At 43.2% G+C, this 17,307-nt stretch overlaps 2 protein-coding genes across 2 annotated transcripts in view; one reads left to right on the top strand and one right to left on the bottom strand.

Moving 5' to 3' along the window:
* The window catches only part of LOC146871331 (uncharacterized), a 733,473-nt gene that overhangs the window by 247,257 nt on the left and 468,909 nt on the right, over positions 1–17,307 (top strand). Inside the window, exon 5 of the transcript XR_014980983.1 lies at positions 9,694–9,867. The gene's annotated coding sequence lies outside the window, so the exon portion shown is untranslated. The remainder of the gene's footprint in view (positions 1–9,693; positions 9,868–17,307) is intronic.
* LOC146871332 (uncharacterized) overlaps positions 1–17,307 on the bottom strand; it is a 574,862-nt gene that overhangs the window by 119,966 nt on the left and 437,589 nt on the right. Inside the window, exon 4 of the mRNA XM_085650830.1 lies at positions 7,723–7,768. The gene's annotated coding sequence lies outside the window, so the exon portion shown is untranslated. The remainder of the gene's footprint in view (positions 1–7,722; positions 7,769–17,307) is intronic.

Below are 17,307 nucleotides of genomic sequence, written 5' to 3'. Positions count from 1 at the left end.
CGCCCTCGCAGCCATCGTAGTTGCCACATTGCACCACATCAAGAAAAACGCCTCGCATCCACGGAAAAGCGTGCCGCCGTCGGAGCTGCTTTCTTCGCATCGCGTAAAGGGGTGTCGCCGCTGCAACATCGCATTGAGCGGAAGCGTCTCGCAACGTCAGAGAAGAGTGTCGCCACCAAGGCCGCTGTCATCGCATCGCGTAAAGGGATGTCGCCACTGTAGCTGACGCATCGAGTCGAGTCTTTTCGCAACATCGGAGAAGCGTGCTGCATCTGGAAGATCTTCACGTCTTTATTTCTTTGCACCAAAAACGTCATTACATCAACATCGTTGCAACACTTTCGTTGCCCTGCGTGTCGCATCTAAGAACTTAAGAGAACTAAGCTAAAATTCTACCATCTAAAGTAATAGTATTGTGTGTTTTTGTCGTTTAATGGTCTTGTGATAAACCTTTATAAAGAATACTTAATTTTCATATAAAACCTGTGTGGTGTCCATCTATAGTGTTGTCACTTGGTTACTGTATGTGTTCACAAATGCTTTACACACTGCCTCTGAGATAAGCCTGTCTGCTTGTACCAAGCTACCAAGGGGGTGAGCAGGGGTTATTTTAGGAGTGTACCCACTTACCCTGACTAGAGGAGAGGGTCCCTATTTGTCACAAGTGCATACCTGTGCCAACTAGAGACACCCAAGTCTAACAGGGTGCATCTCTCCATGAGGGCCCTGGAGCATCGTTGAGGACCATGGGATCCTCCTGGGGAAGTCGCAACTCGCCTCCAATAATATTGGGAACCAAGGTTGCGACTTCCACAGGGGAGTCACTAAAATCACCTCCGCCTTCTGGCGCATAACCTGTGTGAACACTCGGGAAATGAGAAGGAAGGGAGGAAAGGCATAATTCAGATTCGGTGTCCAAGCCTGTGAAAAAGCATCCGTCGCCAGAGCCAACGGATCCGGCCTCTAGCTGAAAAACGTGGTCATCTGACGATTCAGTCTGGAGGCAAACAGGTCGACCTCGCACTGTCCCCAGATCGCCTGCAACCACTGTACTATCTGGTGCCAAAAGTCCTTCGCTATTTCTACTAATATTGAGGACCTCGTGCCTCCCAGTTTGTTGATGTACTGAACCGCTGAGATGTTGTCCATCTGCAATAGGATGCAACACGAGACTCGTTTGGGTGAAAGAGTCCTGATCGCAAACGACCCTGCCAGGAGTTCTAGGCAATTGATGTGAAGATCTAGCTCGCGCAGGGACCAACGTCCTCCTGTGGAAATATTTCTGCAGCGAGCTCCCCAGCCCCAACGGCTGGCGTCGGACTCTATGACGACCTCGGGAAGAGAGCCGAAAATGGCTCTGCCGTTCCATGCCTCCACATGTGCAAGCCACCACTGGATCTCCTCCCTTACATCTTGGGAAAGAGGTACTAGGTCTGCAAGTGTTGTATCTTTAGCCTCTGAAGGGCCCGGTAATGTAGGGGCCCTGGAAAAATTGCCTGAATGGATGACGCTAGCAGGCCCACTATCCGGGCAATCACTCGGAGTGAGACCATCTGTTTGGATAACAGGGAGCACAGCTCCTTCTTGATATCCCGAAGTTTGGAGCGTGGAAGACTCAACTGAGCCGTTTGAGAATTTATGACAAAACCCAGGAAATCTATCGTCTGGGTAGGACACAGAACTGACTTGGGCTCGTTGATCACGAAACCCAGGTTTTGTAAGGTAGCAATGGCCATGTGCAACTGCTGAACTGCTAGAGTTGGAGACTGCGCCATGATGAGAATGTCGTCTAGCTAAACTATCATGCGCACTCCCTGTTCCCTGAGATAAGCTATGACTGGTTTCAGTACCTTGGTGAAGCACCACGGTGCAGAGGAAAGTCCGAAAGGAAGGACCAAATATTCGTACCATCGGTTCCGCCATTGAAATTGCAGGAATCTGCGATGGGGAGGAAATATGGGAATAGACAGATAGGCGTCCTTCAGGTCCAGGTGGACCAGCCAGTCCCCTTGTTTCAGGAGATCCGCTAAAAGATGGATGCCCTCCATCTTGAAGTGTTTGTAGGTCATGTAATGATTGAAATCTTTTAAATTGAGTACCAACCTGTAAACTCCGCCTTTCTTCTGCACCAGAAAAATATTGCTGCAGAAACCGCGAGGGCCCTCGTCGCAAGACGCTATCGCACGTTTCTGCAGCAGTCCTTCAATTTCTGAATCTATAAAATCGTACTCTAGTTGGGAAAAAGAAAGCTGTCTGGGTTGTCTGACCTGATAAGGGGTCTGGAAGAAATCAAGCTGGAAGCCCTGAACAGTCTGTAATATCCAAGCATCCTGAGATAATTGAACCCAATTGTGATAGAAAAACTGAGTACGTCCCCCCAGAGGTAGTACTAATACGTCCGGAGCACTTACCTGAAGACTCAGGGTTTTGGAAGCCTCCCCGTTAAGATCCTCTGTTGAAGCGTCTTTTGTTGAAGCTCTGCCTGGTGGGGTAAAAGGTTCCTCCACGGGTGGAGTCCCACTCTCCCCTGCCTCGACCGAAGTCTCCTCTCTGAGGACCTTGTGAGAACTGCCGGCCAAACGAGCGTCCTCGGCCTCGTCCGGCCCTGTTGAAAACACCAGCTTGAAAAACCCTTTTAATGCCTGAATGCACCTTATCCAAGGTCGTGAAGGTGCCCACATACTTGGCTATGTCTTTGACGAAACGGTCCCCGAAAAGGTTTCCGTCCGCCAGGGGACCAGGTTCTGCCGCCGCCAATTCCGTTAGATTGGAGTCCATGCGTATGAGTATTGATTTGCGTCGCTCAGTGGAGATGGCACAGTTAGCATTACCCAAGAGACATATGGCTCGTTGAGTCCATCCTGCCAGGACATGGGGATCTACTGCAGTCCCAGATTCCTGCGCTTCTAGGGCCATTTCCAGGATCTTTGCCAGAGGGCCGACCACATCCAAGAGCTTATCCTGGCACCCACGCCAGGCACGGTCGATACCCTTCTTGGGGTCTTTTGCAAACTTCTGTAGAAAGGTCAAGAGACTTGAATCTATATCTGGGGTTTCGGCCACCTTATCGGAGATATCTGGTCGAGGACACTCAGAGCGTTGAAAATCTTCGCAAAAGCTTTGATAAAGAGGTACTCTTTATCAAAGCTTTTGCGAAGATTTTCATGCAAATATGCAGCAACCTCCGGGGCAGGTAACCAATCCGATGACCTGGGGTGAACTATATCAGCGGGTTTAGAAGTAAATGGAGTGGGAATGGCATGAGGTGTTTCCACGTTCTTCGATTTCTTTATTCTTTTCTTAAGAGGGGACTCATCCGGGGTGTCAGAGTCCGGAGTATCGGGGTCTGTGTCAGTGTCCGGAGCCTTAGTTTTAGCAGCATCGGGGCGAGGAAGCGAAGAGTATGAGGCAGAATGAGGCCAGGGCTTAGGTTGGGGGTCGTCTGTGGGAGTGACTGGTGGGGCAGTGAAACCATGGCGTTTCGCGAATTTTTCAAGTTGTTTTGTTATGGGTTTTAAGGCAGTAGCTAGCGCCTGCTGTACAGTTCCCGGAACTGCTTTCTCCAGGGCCTTGTTGACCGACTCCTGGACAGAAGCGTCCAGGGCCTCAACAAGGTTGTCCTCTATGGAAGGGTTTGCCACTTCCTCCTCATATAAGGTATCATCCACTTCGTAATGGACCCAATTCTCCATTGTGGAACCAAACTTGTAAATATACTTGCTCATAAGGCAAGGACAGAGAGGAGTTAAAGGGGGGAGCCAACCCACAGCACAGATAATAAAAGGTACCTAGCCCCTCAGCATAAGCTGTAGCACAGTTCTTGCAGCCTTCAGGGCGTAGTGGAGCCAAAGAGCAATATTGTACATAGGAGGTGTGCTCCCTCCAGGCCCAGATCGTTTTTGCAGCCAGCCAGGCGTAGGGATGATGCTCAGTGGAAATGCCGGTGAAAAATCAGCAGAAACGAAAGAAAAAACGGGCAGTAGCGACCTAAAAGAAAATGAAAGTGGAAGGCTCCTAGCGCACTCTGCTGATTAGGGAAGCCTCCGCGCTTATATGAAAAGAGGAAACTCACCGCCGTAGGCGGGGCGGTACCATAGCCCAGGGAAAGGGTGATTAAATACACAAAGCGCCCGGAGCGCTAAACACCGTCCCGCTCAGCGGGAAATTCAAATCACTGTTCCCAGCGTCGGGAACACAGTGGCATGAGCATGCATTTGCCTGATGACAGCGGGAGCGCCACGGCCCGTCAGGAGACAATGCGAGGCTCGCGCTTTCAATCAGAAAGCGCCCCACAAATAGATGAAAAGGCAATTGCAATGCAAATACAACAAGTGCGATAATCGCGCACAAGCAAATCAAAAGCGGCGCGAGCCGATTCAGAATAAAATCTACATAAGTCAATCATCGATGTTAAAGAATGTAAAGCACACTTAACTGCCTGTGTGAGCAGCAAGGAAAGAGGACGGGTTCCGGTGATGGTGGCTCTTAAGGGGCATTACAGGATGTGATGTAACATGTGCATCATGGGGAATGTAGTTTTATTTACACGATACAAGTTTTCATTGGCTGCTGTGGCAATAAATAGAAAGAGAAGCATAATACGAAACCTCCGGTCCTGTAATAGAATTAGTTTAGTAAAATATGAAAGTCATTTGAGTGGTGGATATGTTAGTCAGTTATTTGGATTGAGAAGGATAGTGGAGGGATAGAAGAGGGGGGAAAAGTTGTCTCAATCAGCAGTCTTGTTTGAACTTTGCAGGAGTCCAGGCACAGCTGACCTCTAACTCACAAAGAAGGAGAGCTCTTGTGGGCCTTTGAAATGTGCTTTGTGCAACAGGAAGGGTCCTACCCAGATTGAACAAATAACCCCAATGAGGGGGTTGAGACTGGCTCCTCTAGCCTCCTCAAACATCGAGCAAGAATCAAGAAGCAGTGCATAGAAGCTAAATAAAGTGATGGAAATAAATGTCTATGGCCTCTGACAGCAACGGCGTTTATTTCTTTTATACATAGTGGAGCTCCTTTGAAAGAAGCGCCTTTTAAACTTTTACATATGGAAGTACAATTTTCCAACTAAACTTTTACGTTGCGCATCCCTGCTCTAGTTTACACAGTAATCCTACTTTAGTAACTTTTAGGTCTCGAGCTGTACTTAGATAAACGCGCTGTTCCTGGACAGGCCAGGTAGTCTGCAGCAGTAACAAATCCGTGCATTAACAGAGTGCGCCCATGTTTTAGGTATGGGGTGTGTACCTACATCAGCATTTAAAACAATGACAATTAGAACAGTGAAAACCTGTCACACGAGCATAAATTTCATGACAGTGTTAATGAAAAAATATAAAATGTGACATAGGCACGCGTAGACTGCCAACCATAGGTCATTCATCAACCTCTAGGTCTTTCACGGACATGTTGGACAGAGTTCAAAATACCCCATTAACAAAATCAAAACTAAACACACCACACAAATCACTTGCTGTTGAAAAGTGTCTAAAAATACTGGAACTGCACAAACTACGCTTAAACAAGAAGGATCGCTTGAGATTGGTTTTGCAGAGCACTCACCACACGTCCTCACTCGACCGCATACACTTGCATTGACTCACCAATTACACACAACACATTTTGAAGATGAACTCAATAAAGAAACCCCTAAAAGAGATGCGAAGTAGGAAATCATCCTCATTTTGGATTTTAATTAAAGGAAAGTCATAACAGCAAACATTCTGTTAGAAATCGCACAGCTGCTGCAAACAAATGAGCGCGCTTCTGGGTTTGCTACTGTACATGTAAACTAGTTTAAGCTATTGGCAGTTGTTTAAGCTATTGGCATTGGAAATGACAATGCCTTTCATTTACGTTTTAAAAACCAAAACATAAAATAAAAGGCATTGTCATTTACAACGCCAATAGATCAAACACAAATAAAACCTTTCAAATAAACAAATGAATACCATCTCTCATACCTAGCAAAACACCTGAATGTCAAAAATAACAGCCGCTTTTTTGCCACTTAGTTCACTAAAGGGCCTGGGAACACTTTAATTCTGGTGCCATGGCCTATTTTGTGTCCCAGTCCAACCTTGTATGCACTTCTTATGCAACATTAAGACTTGGGACATCATTTTGAGAGCAGGGGCACTAAACAGACACGTGTCAGCTGAACTGCGTGGTTTCTATCTTTCGGGTTCAACGACTAGGGAGAGGGTTAAAAACGAGGCTTTGCTCCGATCTCTGGATATCACTGTTCACTCTGCCCTCCACTACTCACGCAATCGGCGGTGCAAGGGAGAGCTGCTTCTCCACAGCAGTTGTTACGGCTGGCACTGCAAAAGGGAAAGGGAAGGGTAATCACCGGCGTCGCACAGCAATGCTAGACTGAGCGGGCGCTACCAACGCGCAGGGGTGAGCGAGTGTGGTTTTTAAGAATCTCCGCATGGCCTGCCCGTCAGCGGAGCCATTTCGAAAATAAACCACATTGCATCTAATTGTAATACATCCTTTTAATTACTACGATGCATTCGCTTTGCCTCCCTTCACTCCTTTGTTTATTAGTAATTTGCGCACACTGCTGACAGTAGTTGAACTTTCCGGCTCCTACAGAAAAAGGCAAGCTAAGAACGAAAATAGAAGAAGGCTATACCATTGTAGAGTGAAACGCATATTTGGTCGTTCTACTCCTACCTGTTTTCAATCTTCTTTGACGCGTCAGTGCTAGAAAACGTCACGCAAATGAAAGACGAGCTTCAGCCAAGTTCGAAACGATTTCCTGTTAAAGGAACAAGATTTGGTCTGGACTGACAACGCCCGAGTCCGGAGTCAACGAGAGTGACACATTCTGTAAATGAAATAGATAATTTGCCTGCATTAAAAACGAGATGCGGGAGCTGCTGGTGTGCGCGCGCGGTTGCGAGCAGCAGCATATGTTTCCAATTATCGCGCCCGTGTCTGGGCGCGATAATTGGAAACATGCTGCTGCTGTGCGTAACAGACACCAATAGGCCATGGGCAGACCAATGTGCCCGCCTTTGGCCTATTGTGTGCTGCCTTTGTGAAAAACACGCACGCAAAGGCCAATAGCATGGCACAAAAAGAAAAACCCACGCTCGCAGATCTCTGTACGTTTGGTGCATGGTTCGGTGCTATGGGGTAGAGACACTGCGTGGGAGACAAGCGCAGGCACGCTAATTAAAAACAAATGGCCCCTGCGGCTCCAGAGAGCAAAACGCTCTTGGAGTAAACATTTCACAAGATGCTGGGACCTCCACACGCCTTTGGCCAATTGCGTACTAAAGCCAGACGCAAAGGCCAATCGCGTGTGAGCACCACACGCACGAGCTTCTACACAAGCTGAAGTGATTCCAAGAGTTCGATTTCCTACGCAGCGCATGTGCGCTGCCATAGGCTTAACCTAAAAAGAGTGCCTCTCTGGAAAGTGGGCTATTGAGTCTCTCTGATAATATTTAGAAGGTTGAGAATTTCAACTATATATCAACCATGCTCAATTGGAATGGATGGCACAGAATGAAACCAAAAATGCAAGACTAACAAAATGTTTCAGTCTACAGCCTTTTGTATTTACCACGAAACATTGAAAAGTTAAAAATCAGGGTAGTGCCACGATATCCCCAAATAAACTTCTTCACAGGCAGAAGAAAATGAGGGAAGGGAGAGGTGAGGTGAGTTAAGTCAGTCTAATAAAAGAAGGGAATCATTTACCGGGTCGCGCTGATCCGTACGGGCAGTCTTTACACACACAGTGTACCTGAAAAGCAAGAAAAGACAATGTCAACAGCGTCAAATGGTAGAAACAGAAAGAGGATAGTCAAAGAGGGAGGACAGAAAAGAAAAAAACAGTCGCAGACAGGAAAAGTAAAAGAGGATTCACATTTTAAACAAGGAGAAGGCAAGAGGAGGACAGAAAAAAACCGAGCCAACTCCCATAAAGAACCCATTCAGGGCTTTAAGTGGGCCGGGTCTGAGCACCGGCAGATATTTTCAGGGAGCCTCGAAACGGGTCTCTATCGGGCTCTATTTTCTGTGCAAAAATAAGACTACGTCGACGTTTTTTTTTGTTGTTTTTAAATATATACGTGGCAATTAGCTAGCTGGTGCGAACTCTTTATCATGATGGCTTTCTCCAGAATCCACAATATGGCTGCAGCATGCACGTGCGGTGCGTCTTCATTGACCCCCCCCCCCCCCCCTATACTTGGGAGAGCAGAGCCGGTTCTATGATTTGCAGGGCCCTGGGACAAAAAGTGAATGTGCAAGGCCCCTCTAATTTACTTAAGTGACCCCTTGGAAGGAAACCATTCAGAGACACTGTGGGAGGCCCATTTTACAGGATTTTAGCGCTCCCACAGTTTTAACTTTCAGCCCACAAGCAATTCTCACACCTTCAGCCTGATGGGTGTAAGAATTGCTTGTGGGTTGAGAGTTAACACTGTGGGGGCGCTAAAATCATGTACAATGGGCCTCCCATAGTGTCTCTGAATGGTCTCCTTGCAATTGGGACAAAAGGAAGCGGCTACCTCCCCTAAGCCTCCAGACACCATCCCTCAGAGGCCCAGGGAGGGGACCCCTCCCATGGACCCTAATTGCAAGAAGACAGGGAAACAACAGGGCACACAGCGCCAGCCTTGTGGGAGAGAGAAAGCAGGCAGCGAGCAGCCCCTTGTGGCTCCTCCGGGTTCACGTCACAGTGCAGCTTCAATTATACTATTATGAAAAACGAAAAGTGTGAGGCAAAATATCTATATATTATCGAGCTTTGTCAATTAGGAGATTATGGGGAAGAGAAACGGTGGTACGGATCACATAAGAACGCAGTATATCGGATTTTATGAAGTAAATATTGTCTAACCTGCTTATTATAATTATTGTTCCATTACTACTGCTATTATTAATATTATCACCATCGCGAATAATAATATTTGTTGATAACGATGAAAACAAAAATGCAATAAAAAGTTATTAATTTAAAAGAATGATAATGTAATAGTACTGATGCAAATAAATAAGCATAGTTTTTATGTTGATTCTGCATGGCGAGTAAAGTAGGGAGTGCTCTAATCTGTGTTTACAAGCCCAGCTGGGTTGTGGTAGATGTGAATTGAGGTGTACGGCAGGCTGAACTAAAGTAAATGTGCTTCGACAACCTGTGTCACAATTCTACCTGCATTGAGGTTAGGTGGAATATATTGTGTCATGCCTATGTTTGTGTATACTGCAGTTGTTCTCTGAGGAGTCCTAGAGCTGAGGGCTTGTCAGAGAAGGGGGTACTGCTACACTAGTTATCTTTAATTAGACCACGCCCCTACTTAGATAGGCCACACCCCTTTGAGGTTTGCCCGCCCCACTTAGAGCACCCTCAGGTTTTTTTTTCCACTTAAAGCCCTGGACCCATTATCAACACCTCAGGAGGCCCCTACAAAGGTGAAGGCAGATGGGGGTACTGAAAGGGAGGAGGAGGACCTGAATGATGACGCCTAGTGTGAGGGGTGGTGGATGCCACAGTTGGATGGGATGCTCTAATGTGCGCCACAGTTCTAGAGTGCTGTCGCACCCCGGGTGAATGACAGCACATCAATTTAGTGGGAGGGTAGCGGGGAGGATCGAAGGTAAAACTGTGTTATAATATTTGACTTTTTTTTTACCTTCTGCTGTTTTGTTATCTGTTTTGGATAGGTATCGGAGGCTACAGCTGCATAAGTAAACGCACAACTCTTCAGGGCTGAGAAAAGTTGCATGGACGTGGTGAAGGCCCACAGCCGGTGATAATTCCAACCCGGCTGGGTACCCAAATTGCAAAGTAGAAGGAAAAAAGAAATGTGGATCTGTCGGAGGTCTCAAAATTGAAAGGTAATCGAAACGCCGGTGATAAATCCAATCCGGCGCTCAGCACGTCTTATACATCATAAGAAACGAGTAAGTTTCCGTTAGCTTGATTGTCCAGAAAAAACTAAAAAATGGGGCCGCTAGTAAAGAGTGCGTAAGAGTCCAATAAATAATATATTTAGAAGGTATGAGGTTAATGCAACACAAGTGTAGTGGTAATAAAATACCTCTTAAAAGGGCCTAGTAAGGCTTATGAGTTTGCAAATCGTCTATGGACATGGTTTTTTTGAGTATGTCACCAACACCCAAACCCGTGCCTACTATGGTAATCTGTGAGATTCTATTTAACAACATAACCACCTATAGGCTTTAACCTGGGTGTAATAACAATCCTCCTTTGGAAGCCTATTGCCCTTAACACACACTTTTCACAATTAGTAAGTCAGACCGATTGGCCTTCCCATATCTTTTCAATAAACTCATACAAACTATAGAATCTGGCATAACTTTCTCCAGTGAACTAATAAGCCCTATAACTTAACTTAACCATTGGCTTGACATGATAACCAAAACAGGTTTACTGAAGTGCACATGTGCTAGCAACAACCATGCATAGGATATACAATTACAAATATGCAAAGAAATACAGTTTGTAAAAAGAATATACAACCCCTTTCATAAGGTCCCAACAAATATTACAATGGTAAGCTCCTACACCCTAGGGTTTGTCAGTGGATATGACGAAGACAAAAACTCCTTGTCTGCTATGATAGTCTGTGAGAGTTTATGTAACAATATACCTGTCTCTAGGGTAACACAGTACGGCAGTAATCCACCAATAAAGGTATTTCAGCTTTAACAAATGCTTTTCTAAATAAATAAGCCAAGCCTACTGCCTTTGTCATAATGTTTTTTAATAAAGAGATCAGACCTTTAGCTTTAGACATAACTTTGACCAGTGAACTAATCAGGCCTGTAACCTAGCAAAAGGCATACTCTAACAAAATTAGAAATGTAGAGCACTTTACAGTTGGTAAAAGAAAATACTAGAGAACCTAACAAGGGTTACCACAAGGCAAATGTAAGTCCACAGTTTAGCAGAGAGGGTAACCAACACTAAAACCCTTGTAAACTGTGATATTCCATGCAACCAAATACATCTTTGCATATTTTAAATAGAGTAATAATAATCCATCATCAAATGCCTATTTGCTTTAACATATAATTTTCATAATACATAAGTCAGGCCCGCTGACATTATTATGAAATTTCATAATAAACAGATTTAGCTTAAAGCTTTGGTCATTAGCTTACCATCATAACCGACAAAGCCCTGCTGTATTGAGCATGAGCTTTCACACATGGCAACCAGGGAAGAACAAATATCATAATTATAAAATGATCTAGAAGAAGTTATTTAAGCAGCACAGTGACATTGATGTGCCCTTAAAGAGCAAGCTTCTTTTATCAGAGAGGCATGTGTCCCAAACACAATAGCTTTGCTTGATAAAGATCCTGGTTCAGGCAAATGGATAAACAAATGACCACAGGTGGTAGGAAGGTAAGCACTCATTCTGCAGAAGCACACAGCTTTTTGACAAAAGCTGTACCCAGAGGAAACAACATCTGAGTGGAGACACAGTCCCTCTCCAGTACTCTTGGAAGCTCCTTTTGTGATTACATAAGGGATAGCGACAGTTGCACATTCATGGCAGATAAAAAAGCAAACCCTGATTTAAACCATAAAAAATACTCTAATAGTGAAAAACCTACTAAAAAGAGCCCAATCCGTAATACAAGTCAAAACCGGAAAAGGTACATGTGTAGTTAACAACATGAAAGCAAACATGGTCATTAGAAATCAACTGGCTCAAAAATACTGCTCAAAAACAAAAGGTTAGAAAGATTTCTGAGAGATAACACTATGGTGAACATGCTCAAAAAATTAAGTTAAATATTTGCAAAAGCTATCAACAGGAGGTAGTATTTTACTGGGAATGTTAAATGTTGGAAAAAGGTAAAGTGTCAACGTCAAAAGACTTGCAATGCAGAAACAAACTCCATAAGGAATCCACTTCCAACTAACTGCAAAGCACGCCTATCACAATTACAAAAAATACATTTTAGTAATGTAGTCTTATTAACGGTAATAGTAAAGTCAGACATTCGGTAAAGTATTTATACGTTGGTACAGAGAAGAAGACGGGGAAGGGACACAGGTTAACAACCACCCCTTTTATTTTTACTTGAGGTGTTTTGAAGATTCGCGATTTTCTCTCATTTTCTGTCACTTTTTTAAAATTAATATTTAATATTTTCATACTGTCTTTTTCACTCAAATGCATTAGGCACAATACAAGTTTGAACAATATATTGGTTTCAAATAAAAATGTTTTCTTTTGCTTATTATACCCAATATGTTTTTGCATCTGGGGCCTTTATTTCCACTAACACTAGACTAAACCTGTTGTGTCCATTTAAATGCATAAAGAGTTGTTCTACACAAGGACTTGTGATTCTGTTACACAAGGACTTGTGATTCTGTTACAAGGGAAATTGACAAGTTCATAACCAAGGAGTCAGTAAGACTTTTAAAAACATAAAACTATCGTAATTCCCAAAAAGACACTTTCAGGAATTTGGGGAATCTGCCACTATTCAAAAGCAGGAGATGTTTCTTTTTTAGATATATGAAACTTGCAAAAGTTACTGTTTTGCGAAGGACATCTCAATCAGACAGACAAAGTATGGTAGCATGTTCTCTTCACTAAGCAGGAAGTCAATAAGCCCACCATAGACTGCCCAACAGAGAAAAGATACTATTCATAGAGATAGAAGTTTGGAGTTTAGACGTTAAAACCACCTAACCTTCCAGAAAGTGAATCCCATAAAACTGCAACCATGCCATCAGCTGCCACACAACTGCCATCATGAGAAAATAGTGGAAATTGAACAATCTCTTATCCATGTCACAAGTACGACTCCTCAGTCCTCCCGCTCTGACGACGCACCCATCTCCATGGTAACTCCCCCTTCAGGTTCTACCTCAGACCCGAGCGACCCACAAATAACTAATGATTTATTAGTCGATAATGATCTTCTCCGACTGATAAACAATGACAATTGGTCAGAGTTCAAACCGTTGACAGAAGGAGAAGACTGTAAGATATTTGCAAACATATAATTGCAAACATGAAGCCCACATCCCGTACTACCAATCCTCTTCACCCCACCCTAGTAGAAACCCTTAACAACATCATCTCTCCGTTATGGACCAAAATCATCAATGCTTCCCTCTCCCTGGGCTGTGTACCCCTGACTCATGCCAACGATGCCAAGTCACACCCATTCTCAAAACACCTGGGGCAGATCCTAATGACCTCAACAAATTAAGACCTGTCTCCTACCTTCCTTTATTAGCAAAAGTGATTGCTAAGTGTGTCTTGATACAACTCAACCAACACATCGATAAGTTCAACCTCCACCACACCTTCCAATCAGGATTCACAAAAGGTTGTAGAAAGGAAACTGCTATGCTCAATATATCAGATAACATTCTCAGAACCTTAGATGAAATCGACTCCTGCCTCCTAATCCTATTCAACCGACTGGTGGCATTTGACACAGTTTATCTTCAAGCTTTACTTCAGAACCTCAAGAATCACATTTGTATCAATGGCACAGTCTTGAGATGGTGTGCGCCTTATCTACAACATCGCTGTCAACAAATTTAAATCAGCAGCTGTCTCTCCCAACCTACACCAGTTCCACAAGGAGTTTGAAATGGCTCTATCCTCTTTCCAGGCCTTTTTAATCTCTCCATGGAAACCCTCACAGTTATTCTGAGCCAATTAGGGGTTAAATACCACTTATATGCTGATGACACACGACTTTACTACAAAATGACATTTCACAGAGACATTTGCTATCTGAATACCACACTAAACTTGATACAAACGTGGCCAATCATCAATGATGTAAAGCTGAGCCCAAATAAAAACAAACTTTTAATCTTTTCCCCCCAGGGACAAGCCTTTGCCAATCCAAGAATGGCTCCAGAACGTGGACGCACTAAACTGTTCTCTTTCACTCTCCAACTCCGTGAAGTCCCTGGGAATCATCCTGGACAAAAATATGTCAATGAAAGAGCACATCAACAACTCAGCCAAAGGGGCACTCTACACCCTAAAACATGTCAAGAAAATCCCCCCGTTTATTACCCCAAATGATCTAAAGACTGTGGTGCAATCACTAGTCCTCTCGAAAACTTTACCACAGTAACGCCATCATCACTGGGACCTCGAAAAGTCACCTTGCGCCTCTAAGAACAACTCTTAATGCAGCCGCCAGACTCCTCACAGGAACCAAATGGTTCGACCATTTCTCATCTGCTCTCAGGAGTCTCAATTGGCTTCCTGTAGACGGAAGATGCATCTTCAAGACAGGTTGTATCACCAAGCCCTAAATATCTGGAAAACAAACTATCAAGAGTGGGAATAAGTCAGGCCCTGAGAAACTACAACTTACTTCTTCTCATCCCTCCCAACCTAAAAAAAACATCCGAGAAGCTGTATTCATCAGGATTTGGAACTTACTTCCTAAGGATCTCCTCTGTAATCCCTCCTATACGTGTTTCAAACAAAACCTCAAATCTCTATTGTTGACCAAATATATCAACCTGCTACCAACCTGATTCATTTTTACCCATGACCCCACCACACCGACAGGATCACTCGAAACGGTCACTCGACCCACTCAGTGGTTACATCTGTCGCTAACATTTGTGAGAAAACACACTTAGGAAGCTGTTAAACTGGTGGACCTTCAGAATTTCTAAAGAAATATGTATACACCCAGATGCATATTTATATCCAAAACATTTATTAGTACAAAAACAAAATTCCTTTAGGTAATACACCGTAATTATGTATTTGTACAAATTTGTCTTTACCGTATCAATTTAAAAAACATTGTTGGTCTATTTCTACAATATATAGTCTCTAGTATAGATGTTCAGGCATACTTAAATACATTCATCCAGTACCTAACATTTCATTGATGTTATAAAGTAAAAAAAAGAAAGATATGTGCAAACTTTTGTTTTGATTGGTACATTAATGATTCATATATTGTTACTACACATGCTATATACATAGTCTCTAATGTTTTATTGTATGTTAATCATTTGAAGTCCTTATTGATAGGGAATCTCCAACCGATTATAAATAATGTAGTACAACCAAGTGGGGTCGGAACATTATAGTATATTGTATTGCTAGAGAGAAAAATTCAGAATTCCCATGGCTGAAAAAATGGTTTCCTGCGCACGTTTCGGCTGTGAGCCTTTGTCAGGAAGCCATGAATTATTTGAGACCTAAAATGTATTGAAAGACATCTGGGTTACAGTACGTAAGTCCTACTTTAACTTTTGCTTAAAGGAGAAGAATGTGTGTTGAAACTTAGAAATGTGTCACAGAGTAAAGTTATATCTTAAAATAATTTTTCAACCCAGTCGTGGGTAAAGAAAGTCAAATACCACCAATATTGTGCTGGTCAGGAGTCAGAAAAGAATTATAGATAAAAGAAAGATTTTGGAAGACATGCTCATGCTATTTCACATCTGCCAGGCGGATATTGCATGCTTGTGCACAGGAAAATCCAGCGTTGTTCCTGTTTGGGAGAACTGCAAATGTCCGCGCGCACTTTTAAAAAATACGTGAGATGAGAGAACCTGCCATAACTGGCTAATCTTTTGATGTGTGGGTGGTGCTCAACCATACATTCACAGCCAAAGGATGTCCTATAGACAGCGGCGGCCATCTTACAGTGGCTGTGATATCACTCAGCATCTCCGGTTTTGATGGGTCATAATATCTAATCTATGTACTTATGAACCATAACTATGCTGTATTTATTTAGTATTGGGAGAGATGCAAAGTCACAGTATTTATCGACATCTTCCTGTTATGTGAGATACACCATGCAAAGACCCTTTTCACAGCGGCCATCATATAATGATGAAAACAAGCTATTAATCTTAAAATATCCGTCCCTATATATGGTAACACTTTAATGTGTCAAAAATGGTTCTTATATATAGGGAAGATGCAGATATAATATTGCACCCTGGGCATATTTTATGTCTTATTCATACCTAAACTCACTGATTTTATTGTGGATTTAAGTCTGCATTTCACTGATGGCAGAGTAACAGTAATATGGCATGGGATCATATGTACCATTATGGATTACCTCTAGGCTAGTTTGTGCCCAATTCTAGTATTAGTCTACCAGTGTGACCTTTCTGCAGGGTCACCGCAGATTTTTGTGTTCTATAGGCTTCCTTTGCTGAAACAAATTTTGTTGGCTCTTAGGACTGTGTACTTTTTCCCTGTTGAGCAGTGCTAAAGTGCTTGTGCCACTCTTTAAAACATGTTTAAATTGGCCTTCACCTCATTGGTACCATCAATTTACTTATAGGTCCCTAGTAAATGGTACTACATGTATCCAGGGCCTGTAATTAAATGCTCACCCACAAAAGTAGCTTGTAAATTATGTGTCAGACTCGCCATTTCTACCTGGCAAAATAGACCTTTTGCCAGCCCTAAACTAACCTTTTTAATACTTGTAAGTCACCCCTAAAGCCATAAAGGCTGACCTATGGTAAGTTTTACATGTCCTAGAAGTGGCAAAAACTCCTACAGTCGTTTTTCACTGTTGCAAGACTATCTCTCCCATAGACTAACACTGAGCTATCTTATTACACCCAAGAAATAAGGGCTAACCTCAGTTTCAGAGCCAATAGAGATGCTGTTTACACTCAAATGAATTGTAATTTAAAATCCTCTTTAATGGTAAAGTTGGGTTTTAAGTTATTATTCTGAAAATACCACTTTTAGATAGTTGGTATTTCCGATGCCTAAACCAAATGTGCCTTTCTCTCTGTGTCCAGAATCACTTGACTGTAAATGGCTCTCCAGGTTTTTTTGTGTATTGCTTCCAGACATTCAAACAAAGAGGCCTAGGTGTGGAGGGAGGGGTTCTTCCTGACAGGATGGCGGGGGAGGAGCTATGCCCTGCCCTGATTACACTTCAAAGGAACCACGCTAGGAAAACTTTCTTTTACATCATTTAGTCTTCGCTCTGCGGAGCCTGTGACGAGAGAATATGTGCGGGGGATGAGATAGGAGGGCGAACAACAGGAGTGAATAAGCAACATCGGAACAACATCCATTTAAACTAATATGGCATCATCATAAAAATGTGACACACCTAAATTACATTAATAAACACACTTCTGTAAAACAGATTAAAGTCGTTTCAACAGCAATATTATTAATTCAGAATGTATGCATTATATCCATCACAAAAATCATTAGCACTCAATACTGTCACCCAAAATTATGAATTATAAAAAACTTCAACAAGTCCCCCCTATTTTATAATAGCTAAAAACCCATTAGA

The sequence above is a fragment of the Triturus cristatus genome, chromosome 1_1, assembly GCF_964204655.1.
Source record: "Triturus cristatus chromosome 1_1, aTriCri1.1, whole genome shotgun sequence".
Taxonomy (NCBI): domain Eukaryota; kingdom Metazoa; phylum Chordata; class Amphibia; order Caudata; family Salamandridae; genus Triturus; species Triturus cristatus.
This window is presented reverse-complemented; position numbering and strand designations above follow the sequence as displayed.